The 21,953-nt window shown below is 43.5% G+C and overlaps 1 protein-coding gene across 1 annotated transcript in view; it reads right to left on the bottom strand.

The window, feature by feature from the left end:
- LOC137323053 (protein diaphanous homolog 3-like) overlaps positions 1 to 21,953 on the bottom strand; it is a 796,634-nt gene that overhangs the window by 130,415 nt on the left and 644,266 nt on the right. The gene's annotated exons all lie outside the window — the stretch shown is intronic.

Here is a 21,953-nt window from a genome sequence, read left to right as displayed (position 1 = left end):
AGAATGGGCCTATACGCTCTGGAGTTTAGAAGAATGAGAGGTGATCTCATTGAAACATATAAGATTATAAGGGGGCTTGACAGGGTAGATGCTGAGAGATTGTTTCCCCTGGCTAGAGAGTCTAGAACAAGGGGGCATTATCGCAGGATACAGGGTCGGCCATTCGAGACTGAGATGAGGAGGAATTTCTTCACGCAGAGGGTTGTGAATCTTTGGAATTCTCTACCCCAGGTGGCTTTGGATGCTGAGTCATTGAATATATTCAAGGCTGAGATGGATAGATTTTTGAACTCTAGGGGAATCAAGGGATATGGCGATTGGGCGGGAAAGTGGAGTTGAGGTCGAAGATTAGCCATGATCTGATTGAATGGCGGAGCAGGCTCGAGGGGTCGTATGGCCTATTCCTATTTCTTATGTTCTTAATACTGAAAATGGTGCGTAAATACAAAAAAATCAGAACTCTCGACCTTAGAATCTAAGAAAAGCTCTCTATTACATTCTAAGAGTAATAAGTTGCGTGAATGCTGCAAACTAATAATGTATTTTTAAAAAGGATTGTTAATTTTTTTTATATACTGTGCACCTCATAGTAGACATTTGCATATAACATATACTTTTCTTCCTCATTGTAAAACTTGCTGCATATAGAACATATCTGCATATACCACAATAATTTTTAAGAACACAAAGCACAGTAAATCAACAAATATTTAGCCTCCATTTTTTAAACACAGTTTACACAATGCCTACCACCTGCAGGATACATTAACTGTTTCTATGATCTACTAACTATACAACCAACACAGAATTACCATAACAGTAAAAATTCAAAGTAAGAAATGCAGATCGACAACAATGACTGTCCAGGGTATTGATATGTTGCGCCTTCCTATTACTGGAGATCTGAAAATGGTAAATATCACGGCCATGAAACACAGCAATAAAACTAGACATATTATCCTCACTAGATAACAGGTGTTTACCTACTTTTCACAACATCTATACGAGTATAGTACTTGAAAAGTTGACACTCCTTTCTGCTTGTGCTTATATTTCCTACTTGCTAACTTACTGCTTTCGAATTTTGTAGGGGAAGCTTTGAGAAAATCTATTTTTAGCACTTCTTGTCTCCTTGGTGGATAAATCCTATCCCTGGACATCAAGATATGTTTTTATTTATTTATAATAAATGTTCCCATTAACTTTCATATACATATATATATGAAAGTTAATGGGAACATTTATTTAAACTTTGCATACATGGTCCATGAGGCTCCATGGTATGAACTATGTACCCATGTTGGGTACTCCCGATATATACGCACAAACAACTTGCATATCACTTTAATATAGAAAAATGTCCCAAAGCACTTTACAGAGGTGTAATCAAAAATATTGCTGCCGAGCCAAAGAAGGTAGTCAAAGAGGTGGGTTTTAAGGAGGAGAGGTAGTGGGGGAAGGGTGGCTGCACAAGAAGCCAGAGCCAGAGGATCAAAGAGTTCATTGGAGGGGGTTTTTGGGCTGGAAGAGCTTACAGAGATAGAGAAGGATGAGTACATGAAGGGATTTAAACATGAGAATGAGAATTTTAAATTGGAGGCACTAGGGAACAGTAGCCAATCAGTAAGGATAACTAAGACTTGGTGTGGGATAAGATACGCATAACAGAATTCTGGAAAAGGTGAAACTTATATAAAAAAAAGAGGATGGGAGACCAGCCGAGAGAACATTGGAATGATCGAGTCTGGAGGTGACAACGGTATGCATTAACTTTTAAGTGGCAGATAGGCTGAGGTGGAGCAGGGGAGGGCAATGTTACAGAGATAGAAGTAGGCAGGTTATAGGAACATTGGAACAAGAGTAGGCCATTCAGTCTCTCAAGCCTGTTCCGCCATTCAATTGGGGATTTAATTGTTCTGTGATTTTCAAATGCGAAGGATTCGAAAATTTCATTTCCACACCGTTCACCTGACGAAGGAGGAAGCCTCCGAAAGCTTGTGGAATTTAAAATAAATTTGTTGGACTATAACTTGGTGTTGTAAAATTGTTTACAATTGTCAACCCCAGTCCATCACCGGCATCTCCACATCATGGCCATTCAATTAGATCATGGCTGATCTGTATCTCAACTCCATCTACCTGCCTTGGTTCCATAACCTTTATTACCCTTGCTTAACAAAAATCCATCAATCTCAGTTTTGAAATTTTCAATTGACCTGGTCTCAACAGCTTTGGGGGAAGAGTTTTCCAGGTTTCCACCACTCTGTGTGAAGAAGTGCTTCCTGACATCACCCCTGAAAGCCCTAGCTCAAATTTTAAGGTTATACCCCCTTGTTCTGGACTCCCCCACAAGTGGAAATAGTTTCTCTTTATCGACCCTATGAACTCCATTAATCATCTTAAACACCTCAATTAGATCACCCCTTAATCTTCTAAACTCAAGAGAATACTAGCCTAGTTTATGCAACCTGTCCTCATAATTTAACTCTTTTAATTCTGGTGACTTTGCGTCGCACCCCGTCCAAGGCCAATATATTCTTCCTGAGGTGTGGTGCCCAGAACTGAACGTATAACTCTAAACGGGGTCTAACCAGAGCTTTGTATAGCTGTAACACAACATCCACCCCTTTGTATTTCAGTCCCCTCAAGGTAAAAGCCAACATTCCATTAGCTTTTTAAATTACTTTTTGTACCTGTCCACTAGCTTTTAGTGATTTTTGTATTTGGACCCCATAATCTCTTAGCTCCTCCACAGTTCCTAACTTCTCGCCATTTAGTAAATATTCTGATCTATCTTTCTTAGGTCCAAAGTGGATGACCTCACACTTCCCCAATTTGAAGTCCATCTGCCACAGTTTCACCCATTCACTTAATCTATTAATGTCCCTTTGCAACTTTCTGCTCCCATCTACACTATTTACTGTGCCACCTAACTTAGTGTCGACAGCAAACTTGGATATATGTGTTACAAAGGATGTGGGGTCGAAAGCTCAGCATGGCTTTGAAAAGGACATCAAGATTGCAAACAATCCTGATCACCCTGAGAGAGTGGCCGGGGAAAGGGATGGAGTTGATGGCAAGAGTACCGAGTTGGTGGCTGGTGCCAAATATGCTGGTTTTGGTGCTCCCAATGTTCAGCTGGAGGATACTGCAGCTGACCCAAGGCTGGATATGAGACACGCAGTCGGATAGCACAGATATAGTGGAAGGGTTGAGAGGTAGAGCACGTTGTCATTAGCGTAGATGTGGAAGCTGACCACATATCTGCAGATGATGTCGCCAAGAGGCAGCATGTAGATGAGGAAGAGGAGGTCATGGTGCGGGGGTGGGAAGAGAAGCTTTTGCTGGAGATGCTATGAGTACGATAAGATAGTTATGAGTGGAACTAAGTGAAGGCAGCTCCACCTATCTGGACAATGGAGGAAAGGTTTTGGAGAAGGATGGTATGGCTAATTGTGTCTAAGGCTATGGAGAGGTCAGGGAGGATGAAGAGGGATAATGCACCTCGGTCACAATCATAGAGAATGTCATTCGTGACTTTGATTAAGGGTGTTTTGGGGCTGTGGCAGGGTTGTAAGCCTGATTGGAGGGAATCAAACGGGGAGTTATGGGAGAGATCGACACACATTTAGGACTTTGAAAAGGAAAGGAGGGTTTGACATGAGATGGTAGTTTGCAAGGACAGAGGGGTCAAGGGCGGGTTTGTTGATGAGGGGGTACTGAAGGCTGTTTTGAAGTAAAGGGGGACAGTGCCTGAGGAGAGGAAACCATTTACATTGTCAATTAGCATAGGGGCCAGGAAGGGAAGCTGGGTGGTCAGCACTTTAGTGGGAATGGGTTCAAGAGAGTAGAAGGTAGGTCGCATGGTTGAGATGAGCTCGGAATTGTGGGAAATTGGAGAGAAACTAGAGATAGATTGGGGTCCTAGGCAAGGGTGGAGGGGGTATTGGTGGGCAAGGGGAAGGGGGAGCAGCAAAGCCAGCTGAACAGATGGCCCCCATCTCAGTGACAAAGAAGTCAATGAGCTCCTCACAGTTGTTGTTAGAGGTGATGGGGGATGGGCTCTTGACAAGTTACCACATTATCTAACATTTGGGGATGACATAGCTTAGCAATGATGGTCAAGACTACTTGGCGCACTACATCCTTTTGTAGACATAAAATGCTTATACATATAAAAAAAATTCATAGTAATACACCTCAGAGTATTATCCTAGTGTGAATTATGCTGCTGAAATGAATAAATTGGAAGAGCAAGAAAGTAAACCTGAAGCAGTGGAAATGAGCAAGATCCCAGAGCAGCTGACTGCTAATGTTGTTGGGGTTCAAAAAAATATAACAAAAAGCACTTTTATAAATTCTGTTTGTGTCATCTCCCAACGAGCACTTCTAAATATAATTAAGGTTTCCAACACCATCAAAAATTTCTCTTCTACTAATTTAATCTAACCCATTGATCTAAATAAAGTTTTATGTGGTGGGCCAAGTCCAAATCCTATTAGATGATTTTATACTAAATACAAATCTATAAAAGTACAGCAAATGGTTTAATAAAGAACCAAACATTTATAAATTCGTCGAATTGAAACAGAAATAGAAGCAGAAAATGAGACACAACCCAAAGGGGCCCACCCCAATGATCGAACAATTCAAAAATAAAGAGCCTTCTTTCAGTTATTATATTCTAAACAGTGAGGTACAAGAAAGTATCTCTCACAAAAAAATCTTCATCACCCATATGAAATGAAAACACTTTCGGAGAGCCATGAGTATTCAGCATTTTTCCTCTAAGTTGCTTCTCTCCCAGATAACAAACTTGGGACAGAGTGATAAACCAGAAGGTCCCAAGAGCAGCAACAAGGAAAAGTAAAGTAATGATTGGCAACTTACTGCAATCTCAAGCACAGTGCAGTGCAATGCAAGATCTGCCTGCTAGTTAGACTCTTTTACGAATACAATTTTACTGAAAAGGATAAAAATTGCAGCCAGGTCAAAATGGACAAAGTCGAAGGTTTACAAAGAGATTTAAGTAACTGTCCAATGTAGCTTTTCCATTCAAATTAATGTCATGTTAGTGATTGGCAAGAGCAAGTAGTTAATCACGCACCCTTAATTGGAAGTGGATTATTTTTGGTAACAGGCAAACAAAACCAAATTTATTCTGGTTTTAAAAGGGATCCCTATCTCCATTTTGAAAATGATGACTGGAACACAGTGGTGGGGTTTTTGACTACCTGTTTAAATGAAGACCAATATAGACCTTTTCGTAATTCCACCCGCCCCCCAACCATATAGTATGGATCACTGTCACACATCCTAGGCATCAATGCCATAACAAACATTAAGCAGCCTCTTCCAACAACTGCAAGGTGAAAGCAGTTCCTGCAACACAGGTGAATAGAAGTATGGAAGAACACATGATTCAAATCTGTGGAGGTCAGCAAAGAAAAAAAATGGCATCAACTTAAATCAGTTGTTTTGTGGAAAGTCGAGAATGACAACCTACAATGATACCATGACACCCAACCAAATATCAACACAATGCTAGCTTTTCTCTTCACCTGGATGTCAAAGCACAGCTCTAAATTCATGATAATTCATGGGAAATACTATAGCCATGTAAGGAAACACAAGTGTTCTAATGTGACTATACAAATGTTGAGAAGACCAAAACTAAAAGGAAAAGGATGCTTGATAAAATAACTCACTATAGCAAGAACAATCATACCATGGCACTACTTTTTCCCTGACAACTTTCTCAATTCATTCTTGAAAACACTACCCCAACGCAGTTCAGAATTTACAAATCGAGCCAAGAAATGGAAACTCAAAATGCATGGTAGATGCAAATGCCTAATTATGGTAAATAACATTTTCATCAATAAAAACCCAAAGCTGTCACTTAACAATTATATCAATTCCATTCACTTGTGAAAGCAAGAAGAAAGTCATAGCTCAAAACTAACTTTGAAGGTTGATTGACAAATTAAAATTATCAAGGACCATGGTCTGATAACCAGAACACAAAGCACATGTAGTATAAATTTGTATTTTTGTTGTTGCTGAGATTTTAAGTATCATAACCTGCAACAGATTCTGGTATATAAACGACAAAATGAACATAACACTGGTTTAACATCATAAAATGTACATCAATGCTAGGATGTTTTCTATTTGGGCTGAAAACCATCACTTTATCATGTTTAAGGAACTCACACGCACACGTTTTGCAACAGGTGGCACTGTGTGCGTGTGTGATCAGCAGTAATCCAGAGGTCTTAGATCTTTCACCAGTAATGATGTTACCTATCATGTTTGTTCCAGTTTAGAAACAGCCAGCTCAGTCAAGGCAATTTGTGAAAAGTTAACCATTCATTAACCTTTCTGAGTGTTTGCAGTATTGATGCACACCATGGTCTGAACAAGCCCATAATTTTGTTTCGTAACTACAAAATAATTCTCTTCTTAGAGTGTCCTGTGAATTAAGTGGCAGTATTACTCCACAGGAATTACATCAATGTTCAATCCATGTAAATTTAGCACTTCAACTGTTCGTCGTTAGCATACCTTTAATTTTATTCAGACCACAGTACAGGTTTCAAAAAAAGGTGGCTCATGATGTCTATCTTTGAAACCAGCAATTGAATTACAGTCTTATTACTATCTCCTAACTTTGCAGAATTTTAAAAAAATGTATCCAAATATTTTGTTGATATATGGTGGCTTTGAAATACCTATTTTTAGACTGCAGATAATTATCGGTGCTTGAATTATTTCTTACAAGATCTGCAACAGATATTTTTAGAATTTGTACCAGATCAGTTAAACGTGCATTGTGTTGAGTAATTTGCAATGCAGAGCAAGCTCAATTCATTTCATACAAGTCCTAAGAAATATTAACTGGACATTATTTGCTCCCAAAAATCATTATTGGAACCTCTGCTCTAAAAAAAAGTGTAATTTAACCCTCAAATTGAAATTCTTTAATTCAGACAAGTAACTACATTTTAACAGTATTAATAAAAAGCAGACAGCTCACAAAGTGAAATAGGTGTTCCATACCTTTTCCATTCTATATTATATTTATACAAATGTATAATTTTATTTCTCTCACCCTGTTTTTCATTTATTTCTTGCTCTGCGTGTTTGGTCTCCTGTACAACATACTGTCAACCAAAAGGATGGCAGCCATCTCTGCTAAGCCCAGCAATGGCACTCTGTATTCAATCAGTAGGGGTGAGTGAAACAACTTGACTCTTCATTCAGGGTTTCCTTTGCTCTGCAACACTGCGGACAACATCAATACAGAATGGGAACTCCCTGTGCGTGTAACCTCATATTCAAAGCCAAGTCCTCGCGCTCCATGTGTCAGCATTTTAAAGTATTATGCCATTTCCTAATTTCATTTTTAATAAAGGAGACTAAGGATAGTTAATGGCCAGTGCTGAGATAGGATAAATTATCTGCACAAGTGTGTGTTAAAATTACACAGAATTACATAGAACGTACAGCACAGATACAGGCTATTCAGCCCAACAGGTCCATGCAGATGTTTATGCTCCCCACAAGCCTCCTCCCACACTTCTTCATCTAACCCTATCAACATATCCTTCCATTCTTTTCTCACTCGTGTTTATCTAGCTACCTCTTAAATGCATCTATGTTAGCCGCCTCAACTACTCCTTGTGGTAGCGAGTTCCACATTCTAACCACTCTCTGCGTAAAGATGTTACTCCTGAATTTCCCTATTGAATTTATTAGTGACAATCTTATATTTATGGCCCCTAGTTCTGGTCTCCCCTGCAAGTGGAAAGATCTTCTCTACGTCTACCCTATCAAACCCTTTCATAATCTTAAAGACCTCTAAGTTCACCTCTCAGTCTCCTCTTTTCTAGAGAAAAGAGCCCCAGCCTGCTCCATCTTTCCTGATAGGTATAAGCTCTCAGTTCTGGTATTATTCTGGTAAATCTTTTTTGCATCTTCTCCAATGCCTCTATATCCTTTCTATAATATGGAGACCAGAACTGTGCACAGTACTCCAAGTGTTGTCTAACCAAGGTTCTATACAAGTTTAACATAACTTTCCAGCTTTTCAATTCTATTCCTCCAGAAATGAACCCCAGTGCTTTGTTTGCTTTTTTAAAAATGGCTTTATTAACCTGCGTTGCTACTTTTAGTGATTTATGTATCTGTACCCCCAGATCCCTCTGCTCCTCTACCCCATTTAGACTTATTTTCCAAGGAATATGTTACCTCCTTAGTCTTCCTACCAAAATGTACCACCTTATGCTTATCTATATTGAAATTAATTTGCCAATTACATGACCATTCTGCAAGTTTATTAATGTCTTCCTGTATTTTGTCACAGTCCTCCTCAGTATTAACTATACTGTCCAATTTAGCGTCGTCCACAAATCTTGAAATTGTACTTCCAATTCCCGAGTCCAAATCAGCTTCTTGACTAGAGATAATTTTCCTTCCAGCTGGCCATGACATATCCTCGGTTTTTCAACATCAGGGATATAATTATTCAGCTGCTGGCACTGGTTTCCCACTAGTTCCTCCCCTAAAACTCTAATAGATAGGCGTTAGTTGGTCCTGAACACAACTTAATTTTGTACTCATTTCCTCTAGTTGTGGCTCGCAGTTTAAGTTAAAGAGGGAGGAGTTACACAACATTTAATTATGCTTAGTTTAGTAACTTAATCAAAGTTAACCAAAAATTCATGTTGCTAGTTACTACCAGCACTACACAGAAATGAAAAACATGCACATCACTTCAGTGTAGTACAACAAACCATAACTGAAGTGTTTAACCATTAAGCACAGAATATAGCCCCCTCTGTGACAACAGCAGCACACTTACAGCCTGCTGAATGGAATTGAAGCAGTGAGCATGGGTCTAGTTTTGTACAGGAGCCAACAATGACTCACTGTTGAATCAGGTTATGTTTGGAGCTCAAACAGCCCTGCAAATTTAACTCTTAATCCCTGCTCAGGGGATTCACAAGATGGCAGCCAGACACTTCTGGAGAGAGGACTGAGGCAATTCACAGGATATAATGAGAAGGATTAAAGTGCCTGTCACTTGATAAGCTCCATTATAATTAATTAAAATAAAGAAATCTTTGTAAATGTGTGATATAATATAGCCTAGAATATGTGCATTCTGAAAGACATAGAAAAAAACTGTAGTCGTCAGATTTAATTCTGGTACTCTGTATCGGATATGTACCTCTGCACGGTTATTGAGCAAAAGTAGAAGGATGTTTTGAAGTTTTTTTCTGCAATTCACTCAGTGGAAGAGAAGATACAGTAAGTGTATCAACTTCACGATGGAAAAAGGATAATGAACCCTTTGGGCATTGAATACCCACTACAGCTTTAAATAAAACAATCATTTTTTCTATAGAAGTCTCAAAAATGTTTTCCAGCACATTTATAAAGCTGTATACAGCAAAGGTGGAAAAGGAGAAGGTTTTTAGAATGATTACTGACCACTCAATGAAAGCATCCAGTCAATATGAGGTTGTGTTCAACAAGGCTAATCAAAGTACTGGGATGCATTTCAAGGGCATTTGATTATAATTTGATTACCTTAAACTCTCTAGCTCATTGGTGAACCCCACATTTTTGGCACTCTACCTTAAAAAAAGTGGAATGGTGCACTGGAGAGATTTCAGAGGAGAGTAACTGGCATGATTCAGGATTTAACACTCTAAGGCGAGGAAATTACTGAAGATAGAGCTGACAAACAAATATTAGCACTATAGGTGCATAATTTCTAGAATTTATGATAATGTGGAACTAATTTGCTTCTGGCACCTATTTGGAATTTGCCTAAGATTTTTTACCCCTAGTTCTGGGAAATACTTTTTTCCCCTATGCATGTCCACTTCTGCTTGTTAATTGTCTGTGAAAGGTCCATTAAGTTAAGTCCCAGATAAATTCAGCAGTTTGACAATGGTCATATTTAATTTGTGATTCTTTCCAAATAAACCTGCTAGCAATATAGCTGTTGTTTTAGTTTAGATGTCAGGAGTTCGGTTTCATTGAGCTGCTTCACGATGGTAGTGCATGACGTTCCACTGTCTAAAGCACAGGGTGAGCATCTGACGGTCGAATGATCTTTTCTCGCCCTCCTTTTTGTTTGTTAACAGGACAGCCCAAGAATGCAAAGGCCATCTCGAAGGACTACAGGATACTCCCCCATTACAGCCACAAAGCACCAGGTGTACTGACTCAGGATCAGGAGCTCTTAAGAGAAATGATACTGGAGAAAGCTCAGGCTAAGTGGAGAAATTGTCACTAGTGTATGCCACCTACTACCACATGAATTGCAGAACCAGTGAACAATTAGGACTGCAATCCCACTGGCAGTTAAGGTTACCGCAGCCTTGAACCTTTACTCGGCAGGGTCTTCCCAGTGCCGTCAAGGTATATACCTGGTATTACCCAATTTGAAGTTTACTGTGTCATCACAAACATCATGTTTAAACATGCAACCATCCATATACAGTTCCCTGTTCAGTAGCAGCACCAGTGAAAAAGACAACTTTTCATCAAAGCTGGTTTTTCTAAAATTTAGAAGGTATCATTGACTGATTCCAAGTAACTGTGTATCTTGTATGACCGGGAAGGGACAGATGGTAGGCAAATACATGGATAAGAATCAAGCATGTCAATACTGGATATCCAGTAAATTCATAGGACTCTTTGTATCCTCAGATAATCACACGCGGCATGAATCTTTGAAGGATAGGAAAGATTAGATGGGTGGCTCTGGGGAGATTTTCTATACGCACTGCAACACCAGCTTTTCATACCACTGCACGTACCCTAGACTCCAGCCAAAACTAGGTACAACACAGCTCATATGAGGAGCAGGAGAGTCACAGAACAGGCCACTTTGCAATACACCAAACAGAGTTGGCAAAATCATTGTGGTGTGCTGTATGCTTCCCAGCATATCAGGATAGAGACATTACCTTGAAGTCAATGATCAACATCTGTAGTAACAGCAAGATGAAAAGGCGTAGGGCTGCATGATCAATCAGCAACTCAACAGTCATTGCTGCAGAGGAAACTCATGCATCAGGCACTCTTGATAAACTTTTTAGTGGAGACAGCACGGGCCCCACCAGAAAGCCAGCATTAGAATGACTTTTCTGGCAATGCCTTTTCTGGATCCATTTATAACTATCCCAATGACAACACTACATATCCTCCAATGGTTTCTGTAACTCCCTCCGCCTTAGTTCTCCCTTCCAACTTTCAAAAACCTACTGAAGACTTTTCTTTTTCAGTCACTCTTTTTGCTCTGCCCCAAAATACAGTCTGGCTGTTCTTTCCCTCCTGCTGCAACAAACAATGTGGGTGCTGCATTGCAGAAGCAGCTATTTGCCCTGCACACTATCAATGACATGGCAATATTATTGGCAAGTACAGGTGAGATCTCTATCGTGCAGAAGGACCATATCTCATAGATGCGCTCTATGCTACTTCCAGAGCTCTAGGGGACATATTTAATACTCCACAGTGACCAGCTTTAATGAGTTTGGAGACAAGATGCAGGCAAAGTCCTATTTCATAGAGCACTGACGAAAATGCTAAGTCTTGAACAGTACAGCAGCACATGAGCAGGCACCTTTCATGTCGGTTCCAAGATTGTGACTACCAAGATTTTTCACCTCTCTGTAATACGCTCTGTCTGATATCAGGCACATGAGATAAATGCATGGTTTAGTTGCTGACTGAATTTTTGTAAAAATCTTGTCATCACTGTCTGGCAATCTTCAAGTACAAAGTGACTATTTCATGTGCCAATAACAGCAAATGAAACATACTGCAGGGATTTGATGAACTTGTGATTGTTTATTGTATTAATAGTGAGCGTCTACAGTATGTGCAACATGATGCACTGATGTTACCTCACCTTGTATGACACAATGACCTACAAAATATCCTGCAAACTACTTCTACGGGTGCTTTGAATAGATGAATTCAAGTTAGGAAGATTCCGTCAAGATGTCCTGTGAACAGCTTTGGAATTCTGACGGCACCTGATCTCTAGCTGCTTGGGTTCTAAAAGTCTAGCAGTTTCACCATAAATGTTCTGTGTTGTTGGCACAAGGATAATACCACTTTTAGGAGCACCATGTGACTATGTTGCAGAGCCTGGTGCTGTCAGTCTTGGCACCGACGTGAGATACAGATGCCTGTTCTTGTGCTGCTACACGCATGGCACCGCTGAAGGGTGAGTATTGTTGCCAGTGTTCTGTGTGAGCAAAGAACACTGCACTTACACAAGGTCTTTGAATCCATGGATCATAGATGCTTGCATCTGGTCTCCAATCTAATTAAAGTTGATCACTGTGGAGTCTTAAATTTGTCCCCTGGTGCCCTGGAAGTAGCAAAATGTGCATCTATGAGAGAGGGGCCTTCTGCACGATTAATGTGTATATCAGAGGTTTCATCTGCCCCTGCCAGAAGTTCAATGACAGTGTGCAGGGTAAATAATTGCTTCTGCAATGCACCACCCACATTGTTTATTGTGGCAGATTTCTCCACGCTATCTTCTAGCATTTGGTGCATGGAGAGAAGCAACTGGTTGGTTTGTTGCTGTACATACAACCAATTGAACGTGGACCTAAAAATATCTGATTCCCACCCTTTCATCAAGCAGCATGTGGCCTTTCCTCAGCTTGCTCACATTTCCCCTCATCACTCCCGCCTGATGCATCACCTGGTGACCCCATCTCAACATCAGCTGATTTCCGGCTGCTGTAGTTATAAACTGTGCGAACAGCTGATGGAGACATCAGGCAGCTTCAAACAGCTGTTCACTGCATACAGATGAACTGTCGGTTTCCATTTAAATAAATCATAATCCGATTTTGGATGCATTTAGCATCATTCAATACAATCCCCACCACATTTTAACTACATTAGGGATCCTAGATCCTTACCTCCAAAATCTTAAGCACCAGGGGGTCCAATGAGAGGAGGGAGACAGCAGAAAAATCCCCTTTCCTAACTCGCAGCTCCACTCGGAACCCAACCTGTCAACCTCTTCCCTCCGGGCTCAACCAAACTATCGGCGCCAGAAAGAATTATAAACATCTCAGAGTGCAATTGGTAGAGGGAGCTGTCCGTCACCGGGAGCCGTGTGGGCTGCCGGGCTTCCTCGCCCTCTTCATCCAGCGCGGTCGTTTGTACCTCAACTTTCTCCGTCAGCTAAGTTTCACATGGATTTAGCATCCACCGTGTATAACGGGCAAATCGCGTCCGCATGAACACGCCCGTTATATGTAGTACGGACTGTATACACTAAATGGTAAAATCTTAAAAGGAGTAGAGGAGCAGAGTTTTAGAGGTTCAGATACATAAATCTGTAAAAGTTGGGGGACAAGTTAATAAAGCTCTTAAAAACACACACGAAGGAGCCTAAGTTTTGTAAATAGGGGAATTGAGTACAAAGGGAAGAGGTCATGTTAAACCTATACAAAGCATTGGTTAAGCCACACTTGTGTCTAATTTTGAGCATCTTATTGCAGGAAAGATGTCAGGGCCACAGAGTGGGTGCAGAAGAGATCCACTAGGATGATGCTTAGGTTGACGGGCTTTAGTTGCGGAGACTAGAAAACTGGGGTTCAGTTCATTAGAAAAGGTTGAGAGGAAATCCAATACAGGTGTCCACAATTGAGGGATACAAATAAGGCAAGTCACTAAAAACTTTCCATTGGTTATTACATCAGTAATTAGGGGGCATCAATTTTTAGATCATTATCAAAAGAATAGAGAGGTTAGGAGAATTTTTTTTAAACTCAGAGTTGGAAGGACACTGCCTTAACAGTAGCAGTTTTTAAAAGGGAAGTAAACATTTGAATAAAAATAAAAGGATTGTAGAAAGGGCAGGCAAATGGATTAAGTGGATAGCTCTTTCAGAGAGCTGGCACATTCAGGATGGATCTAAAGGCCTGTTATGGGGTCAGCCTCAATTGTTTGCACTGTCGCCTCCGAGCGAGAAGGTTCAAATTTCACTCCAGAGACTTGAGCGCATAATTTAGACTGACACTACAGTACAGTATTGAGGGAGTGCTGCACTGTCAGAGGTCCTAACTTTTGGATGAGATGTTAAGCTGAGACCCTGTCTCAGGTGGGCATAAAAGATCTCATAGCACTATTCGAAGAAGTGCAGGGAAGGTCTCCTGGCCAATATTTATCCCTCAGCCAACATCACTAAAACGTGATTATCTGGTCATTTATCATATTGCTGTTTGTGGGACCTTGCTGTGAGCAAATTAGCTGCCGTGGTTGTCTACATAACAACAGAAACTACACTTCAAAAGTACTTCATTGGCTGTAAAGTGCTTTGGGATGTCCTGAGGTGAAATGCCCTATAAAAATGCAAGTCTGTCTTTTTTTTATATAAATGCATGTTCTTCTTCTGTCAGCAGGCCAGAGCTTTTTCTCTGGAAAAGACTGAGGTGATCTGATAGAGGTCTTCAAAATTGTGAAGGGGTTAGATAGGGTGAATGTGGAGAAATTGTTTCCACTTGTGGCTGAGTCCAGAAGAAAGGGGCCTAAATATCAAAGTTACTTACAGATCAAATAAAGAATTTAGGAGTGATGAAAATGTGGAACCCGCTACTACATAGAGTGGTTGATGCATTTAAAGGGAGGCTTGACACACACGAGAGAGAAGGGAATAGAGGGATATGGGGCAGGGTGGGAAGAAGAAATTAGAGTGGGAGGAAACTCATGTGGGGTATAAACACTGACACAGACCAGTTGGGACGAATGGCCTGTTTCTGTGCTGCAGACTCTAAGTAATTCTATGTACTGGGAGAATCTGTGATCCCAAAGGCAGATCTCCCAGGACGAGTAGAAACAGCCTCAAAGACTTCGAACCGATCATCCCTTAACCTTCTCAGCTTTAGTGGGGGAAAAAAGCTGCAACATCTTGCATCGCTTCATAACTGTAGCCCCTTATCCCTGTCAACATCCCAGTGAATCTACACTCCACCATTACCATTGATTTTAAATTCCTGAAATGGGGTGAACAAAACTATTTTGTGCCAGTTGCCTCATTATAGTCTTCTCTACTCATAGTGCCACCATTACTGGCCTATGTATCTGTAACCATGGTCCCTCTGCTCCTCGACTCCAGTTAACCTATATCTCACCATTTAACCTATATTTCCTTGCTATAACCTGTTTGTAGATTTACTGACATAGAGGTGGATCTCAATGCTGGCCAGGGACCGGTCTAATGCCTTTTTCCAGCATGGTGAAGATGGTTTCTTTTTTGCAGCGGACATGGCGACCAGAAGTTCCAGAGCACCTGGGCATGAGGTGCGCAACACTGTCAGGCTAACTGCAAAGACGGGTGAAAGACCCACGCCATGGCAACGGGACGTCTTTGTGAAGAAGGTTCTGATGGGAGCTTGTGGTTTTGAGCCAGCGCACATCATCTGGCTGCAGGACTTCCCGAGGAGTGGTTATTTTGATGTGACCTGCAAGAATGTCGAAGGATGCCTGAAGATGTTCCAGGCTTTCAAGGGGAAGGGGAAGGAAGCGCCAATGTTGCTCCTCACTGTGGAACCACTCTTCGCGCTCCCACAGGAGAAGGAACAGACGTTAACGGTGCACATGTTCAAGCCATACGTGCCCGTCATGGACGTGCTGATGTTCCTCAAGCGATACATGGACGGAGCAGAAAAGAACATCGACATCATGGACATGCACGGGGTCTGGACCAGCAAGGGGAGCATCCAGGCGAAGCTGAGGGCAGATGCCAATGGAAACATCATCTACACCCCCTCCCCCATCGAGTTTCGCGATTGGGGCCTAGTCGACGGTACGTGGTGTACCAGGGGCAGCCCAGAGTGTGCCGATCCTGCATCAAACCCGAGCACGAGGTCGCCTCCTGCAAGGCGGTAATCTGCAGTAAGAAGGGCCACCAGACACTGGACTGTCAGGAGGCCAAATGCTGCAATCCGTGCGGAGAGGCTGGTCATCTGTCCAAACCGCAGAAAAAGCTACGCACAGGCAGCGAGAGGTGAGGTGACGCAGGAGAGGAGAGCAGCAGTTGTGGCTGCCCCAAAGGAGGCCAAACCCCACTCCCCCGCTCTGGCCCCACGTGGAAGGGCCAAAGACCAGGAGGAAGACAAAGAGCAGGAAGGGAGAGTCGAGGAAAGCAACCAAACCCCGACACCCAGCCCCGAGACTACCCCTGAGAACGCAGTCAATGGAAGGCGAACCAGGGAACGAATGAGGGATGGACGACTCAAGGAAAGAAAAAGAGGAAGTCCTGTAGGATCAGAGGCACAAACGCTAAAGGTGTGGCCAGCACCAAGAGGAGCTTAGAGTCCCAAACAGACAACAGTGACCACTCCTTGGCTGATGAACAAGGAAAGGGGTGGGGGAACCCCACCTTCCTCAAAGGAAGGGGCAAAACGCGACGGTGACCGGCGACACCGACAACATGCTCCAGCTCCAGGAACCTGAGAGCAGCAACACTCAGCTCCAGGGCACCGGGAGCTACGACGGGCCCAGCGCACCCCAACTCCGGGACACTGGGAGCAGCAACGCAGAGAGTGAGTTCCTATGACTCTGGGAAACCGGGAGCAGCATGACAGTCGCGGAGAGCGAAGCATAATCAACAGCCGAGGATCTTACGGACACACCACCCCATGGGACCTCGCCGTTGACCCCTGAGCGCGGACCCTCCCCCAACAGCGGATAAGCCTCCTTCCTCAGCCCAAGGACCATCCAGAAGTTCCTGCGCACCACACAAATGCAAAATCTGGACCCAGGGTCCCAAATGGACGGTACTGTAGAACCTGGACTGATGCAATAGTAAGATCTGAATGTTTTTGTACCTTTGTAAGTTAAAATGGATTTAAAAATTGCATCCATAAACGTGCGTAGCATCAAATCGACTACGCAATGTGCTGCGACCCTGAACCACCTGTCCAGGGTCAAAAGGGACTTGCTGTTCTTACAGGAGTGCAGGATCCCGTACCTCAGCAACTACCAGCAGTGGTCACGCATGTGGACCCAGGGGCAGTCGATCTGGTCAGGAGGCAACGACAGTTGTTCCTCAGGCCTGGGGATTCTGGTGTGAAGAGGCCAATTCACCATCACCGAGGTTAAGGAGGTGGTGGGGGGCCACCTGCTCATAGCAGATGTTCTATACAAGAACGCCCCGCTCCGACTGATCAATGTGTATGCTCCGACTGATCAATGTGTACGCCCCGACCCTCAGGAGTGAGCGGACGGAGGTATTCCAGCATCTCCCAATGTTGCTGGTGACCTCCAGGCCGATCGTTCTTGCCGGAGACTTCAACTGCATCATTGATGCAGCTGGACGATCCAGCAGGGGTAGTGGAATACTCGACACCACGTCCAAACTCCTGATAGAGGCGGTGAAAGACGCAAAGCTTTGCAACGTCTTCAGCAACCCTACGGTTGGAGCACCACAGAGATACACCTGGTCCAGGCCAGACAGGTCCGTCCGTTCAAGGATAGACATCCTTTTTGTGTCCCCAACGCTCAAGGTCAGATCCATCGATGTCCAGCCGGTGGTTCGTCTCTGACCACTGCCTCCTACAGGCCGACTGTTAATTGCAGGAGGACCAGAGAGCAGGCAGGGGGATATGGAAGCTGAACATGAGACTGTTGATCCTGGCGATCATTGAGGAACTAAAGAGGCTGGTTGGAGGACCGTGAAACCCCTCTTCGACTCCACGGTGCACTGGTGGGAAGCGATCAAGGCCAACATCAAGAGGTTCTTCATCCTGAAAGGTGTTCAGAGGGTGAGAGAGAGACAGAGGGGAGTGTCGCAGCTCCAGAAAAGCATGCAGGATCTGCTCCAGCTGCAGTCGATGGGGGTCGATGTCGGGGAGGGACTCAGATAGGTGAAGGACCAGCAAGCCTCACTCTTCGCTTCTGAGGTCTCAAAGATCATCTTCCGGTCCAGAGTCTGCTCCATGGAGCAGAGCGAGAAGTGTTCGCGCTTCTTCTTCCAGAAGCTACACAGAGAGACCTCTGATCAGCAGCCAGAAGGAGGAAGACGGCTCGGTCACGTCTTTGCAGGCTGACATACCGAGGATCAGCAAATCTTTTTATGCTGGGCCGTATGACGCGAAGCCCACAGACAGCACGGCCTCCCAGGCCTTCCTGTCCTCTATCACGGAAGTCTTAGAGGACAGCGAGCAGGAGAGCGTGGGTCGGCCACTGACCTTGGATGAGCTGACAAAGGCCGTCCGGTCTTTCGAGAAGAGTAGAACTCCCGGAAGCAATGGCTTACCGGTCGAGTTGTACTAGGCTCTGTGGGACTGGAAGTGTACGGGTGTATGCTTCTGGCAGGCAGCATGTCAGAGTCCGTGAGGAAAGGCACCATCACCCTCATCTACAAGCGAAAGGGGGAGAGGGAAGAAATCAGAAATTGGCAACCCATTTCCTTGCTAAATGTCGACCACAAGATCCTGTTCAAGGCCATTGCCAACAGGCTCAAGTCTGCTCTGGAGCAGGTGATCCACCCGGATCAGACCTGTACTGAACCTGGAAGGAAGATTTGTGTGAGCTTTGCGCTGCTCAGGGATACGATCGCCCAGGTGCAGGACAGAGCGGTGAAAACCTGCCTATCAGCCTGGACCAGAAGGCCTTTGATCGAGTATCCCACACGTACATGATGGACATGTTCTCCAAAATGGGTTTTGGGGAGGGAATCCGCGATTGGATCTGACTGCTCTATGTGGACATCTGTAGCGCAGTCCTAATCAACAGGTGGGAGTCAGAGAGCTTTCTGATTAGATCTGGTGTCAGGCAGGGCTGTCCTCTCTCCGCGGTCTTGCTCGTATGTTGTATCGAGCCGTTTGCCGCGTCCATCAGGAAGGACGTAGGTATCGGGGGTGATGTTCCCAGGCAGCGGAGGCTCTCATGTTAAGGCCTCCCTGTACATGGACGACGTTAGCGTCTTCTGCTCCGATCAGCAGCCGGTCCACACATTGATGGGCATCTGCGAACGTTTCGAGCTAACCTCGGGAGCCAGAGTGAAACGAAGTCACAGCGAGGCCATGTTCGTCGGCAGGTGGGAGACCAGATCCTTTGTCCCCCTAACCGTCAGGTGCGACTACCTGAAGGTGCTGGGGATCTGGTTTGGGGGGCCTCTGGCCTGCACAAAGAACTGGGAGGAGCAGATCGCCAAGGCCAAATAGAAGCTTAGAACATGGATGGGGCGACCCCTCTCCATAAACGGCAGGAACCTGGTGATAAGATGTGAGGTACTCGCGGTGTTGCTCTACGTGGCCAGGGTCTGGCCCATTCCCCACAACTCCGCGGTAACAGTCACCCGAGCTATCTTCCACTTTGTTTGAAGGTCCAAGGTAGAACGCGTCCGCAGGACCACCATGTACAAGCCCCCAGACAAAGGAGGGAACGGCCCCAATGCCGCTCTGATCCTGATGGTCACTTTTGTGTGTGGCTTCCTCGGGATTTGTGTAGACCCTCAGTACGCAAACACCAAGTGTTACTACGTGCTGAGTTTCTACCCGGCCAACACACTGAGAAGGCTGGGTCTAGCCATGCTGGCCGAGCAGGCGCAGGACGACCCGTCCAGCTGGACCCTGCGCACCCCCCCCCACCTGACCCAGGTGGAAAAGTTCCTGAGGAGGAACCCCTTCGACCACAAGGCCGTCAGACAGTGGTCGACACAAAACATCCTGAGAGTCCTGCAAGGAAAGGAGGGTGGACTCGATCGGTTTCTTCTCTGACCAGACGGTCGATGCCATTTGGCTGAACGTCTTGTCCCCAGAGCTGACAAACAGGCACCAGGATGTAGCCTGGATGGTGGTGAGAAAGGCCGTTCCAGTGCGCCTTCCAACACTAACGGAATCTCAGTGCCATCGCGAGCTGTCCTCGAGGCTGCGGCGGGGAGGACACCATTGTCTATCTCCTGATGGGCTGCCCCTTTGCGCAGAGGCTCTGGAGAGAGATGCGTTAATTATCTGTCCCGTTTCATCCCCAACAGTTTGGTAACACAGGACGCTATGATGTACAGGCTGTTCCCGGGATACACACCGAGACAGACATCACCTGCGGCTGGAGGACCATCAACTCTGTGAAGGAGGCCCTTTGGTCCGCTTGAAACCTGCTGGTCTTCCAGTTGAAGGAGCTGTCCACGACCGAGTGTTGCCGACTGGCACACTCCAAGGTCTAGGAGTATGTGCTGCGGGACGCACTGAAGCGAGGTCCGACCTAAGCAAAGGCTGTATGGGGAAAGGCCACCTTGTAAGGCCACCCCACCTTGTATTATATTGTATTGTACACCATGAATCATAAGGAATATACTGTGTTTGAATTGTAATATTGAAATCGCTTTGTATACAATCTGTAACGTATTGGTTTAAATTGTACTGGTTTGAAATTGTGATAGTTACATTGAACTGTGTGTATCTTTAAATTCAATGAAATAAAGTATATTTTGAAATTTTAAAAAGTATTTGTCATTAATGTACATAATACAGTACCATGAAAATTAGAGTACAGGTAGCACCACAGTAAAAGCTACACTATCAACATTTACTAAGTTTTAGTTATAAAAATCTACATAAAATGCACAGCTTGTATGCTGGATTTTATTATTTACATATTTGCAAAAGCACATCCACATACACTGGTAATTAATATTTTGCATTTTAATTCTTTTATTCCTAAGAACACTAAATGTTCCCCTTAGTTTCAGTGCAGTTGAGTCAGTCCAACTTTCAGGAAAGAAGCAAAATGGACCTTGAAAGCTTTTATAGAAATAAAATACGACTTCTTCTGTTTTTGTTTGCCTCGGAGGTATATATTTAGCGTGCAATCCCAGATATTGCTTAAGCACAAGCAGCTACTTTTATTCCATCTCATTTCCCATTAATGGGTGCAACAAAAGCAGTGACATAGAGCTGCGATATTGTAAACTGTTACCAATACCTGAAAAAAAAGTCAAACAATATAAAGTCGAGAGCATTACATGAGGAGTGGGAATAAATGATGATAAACCAATGCAGTTCTTTCTTTTGCTAGGGAAAACTGTCTCCCCCTTCAAGGAAATCAAGAGATGAAGTAAAGCCCTGGGCAATATAGCAGCTGCAGTATATTGAGTCAGTGTTGTGATTGTTGCAGCTGCAGTCACCATCATCAATGCACATGCCCTTTCCTCTGGGAGGGAGAAGCAAATCTAATTAGATGTATTTTCCAAAATAGAAGATATAATTTAAAATAACATACACTTATTTCAAAATATATTTGCCACTGCAAAAAATCTATTGTAACAGCAAACTATAAATGCAAATGTACATCAATTTTAATGCAAGTCACTTTAGACTAAAAGCAACAATTTTCTTTAGCAAATAAGGCATTACATTATTGTGCAAGGTGTACACTGTACAAGTTTAATTTGGCAGTTACTGGTCCAAATACTGGAATTCACACTGAAAGTTTACAAATAGCATTTTCTTTGGAGAATTATTTATTTTATTCTGATTAAATAAAATCTAATAAGGGTGTAGTTATACTGCAATTTTTCCACTTATGCAAAGATGTTTTGGGTGTGCATTAAAGCAAAAGTGACAGTAAAAATCAGGAGTCAGGTTGGTAAGGGCATTGTAGCTAACAGATAGGAGACCATGTCCAGGACATAGTCTCACACTGCTTTGAAGTTGCATCATGTGCGTTATAACTATATCCTGGTCCACTAGACTGCATGGGAACTTTATAAATGTACTTTTCAATGCTTTTTCTTAGTAGAAAGTGGATATCCACCTGCTCTCTTTTAACATTAAAAATTAGCAACCTGGGAAGTAGAGCTCTGCACATGCGTCCAAACATGTGTGCACATTGCTCCGTTGTCATTAAGCTCAGTAATATCCTGTATTAAGGTTCTCCTTGCTGAAGGCTGC

The sequence above is a fragment of the Heptranchias perlo genome, chromosome 6, assembly GCF_035084215.1.
Source record: "Heptranchias perlo isolate sHepPer1 chromosome 6, sHepPer1.hap1, whole genome shotgun sequence".
NCBI lineage: Eukaryota > Metazoa > Chordata > Chondrichthyes > Hexanchiformes > Hexanchidae > Heptranchias > Heptranchias perlo.
Note: the sequence above shows the minus strand (reverse complement) of the source record. Positions and strands in the feature narration are given on the sequence as shown.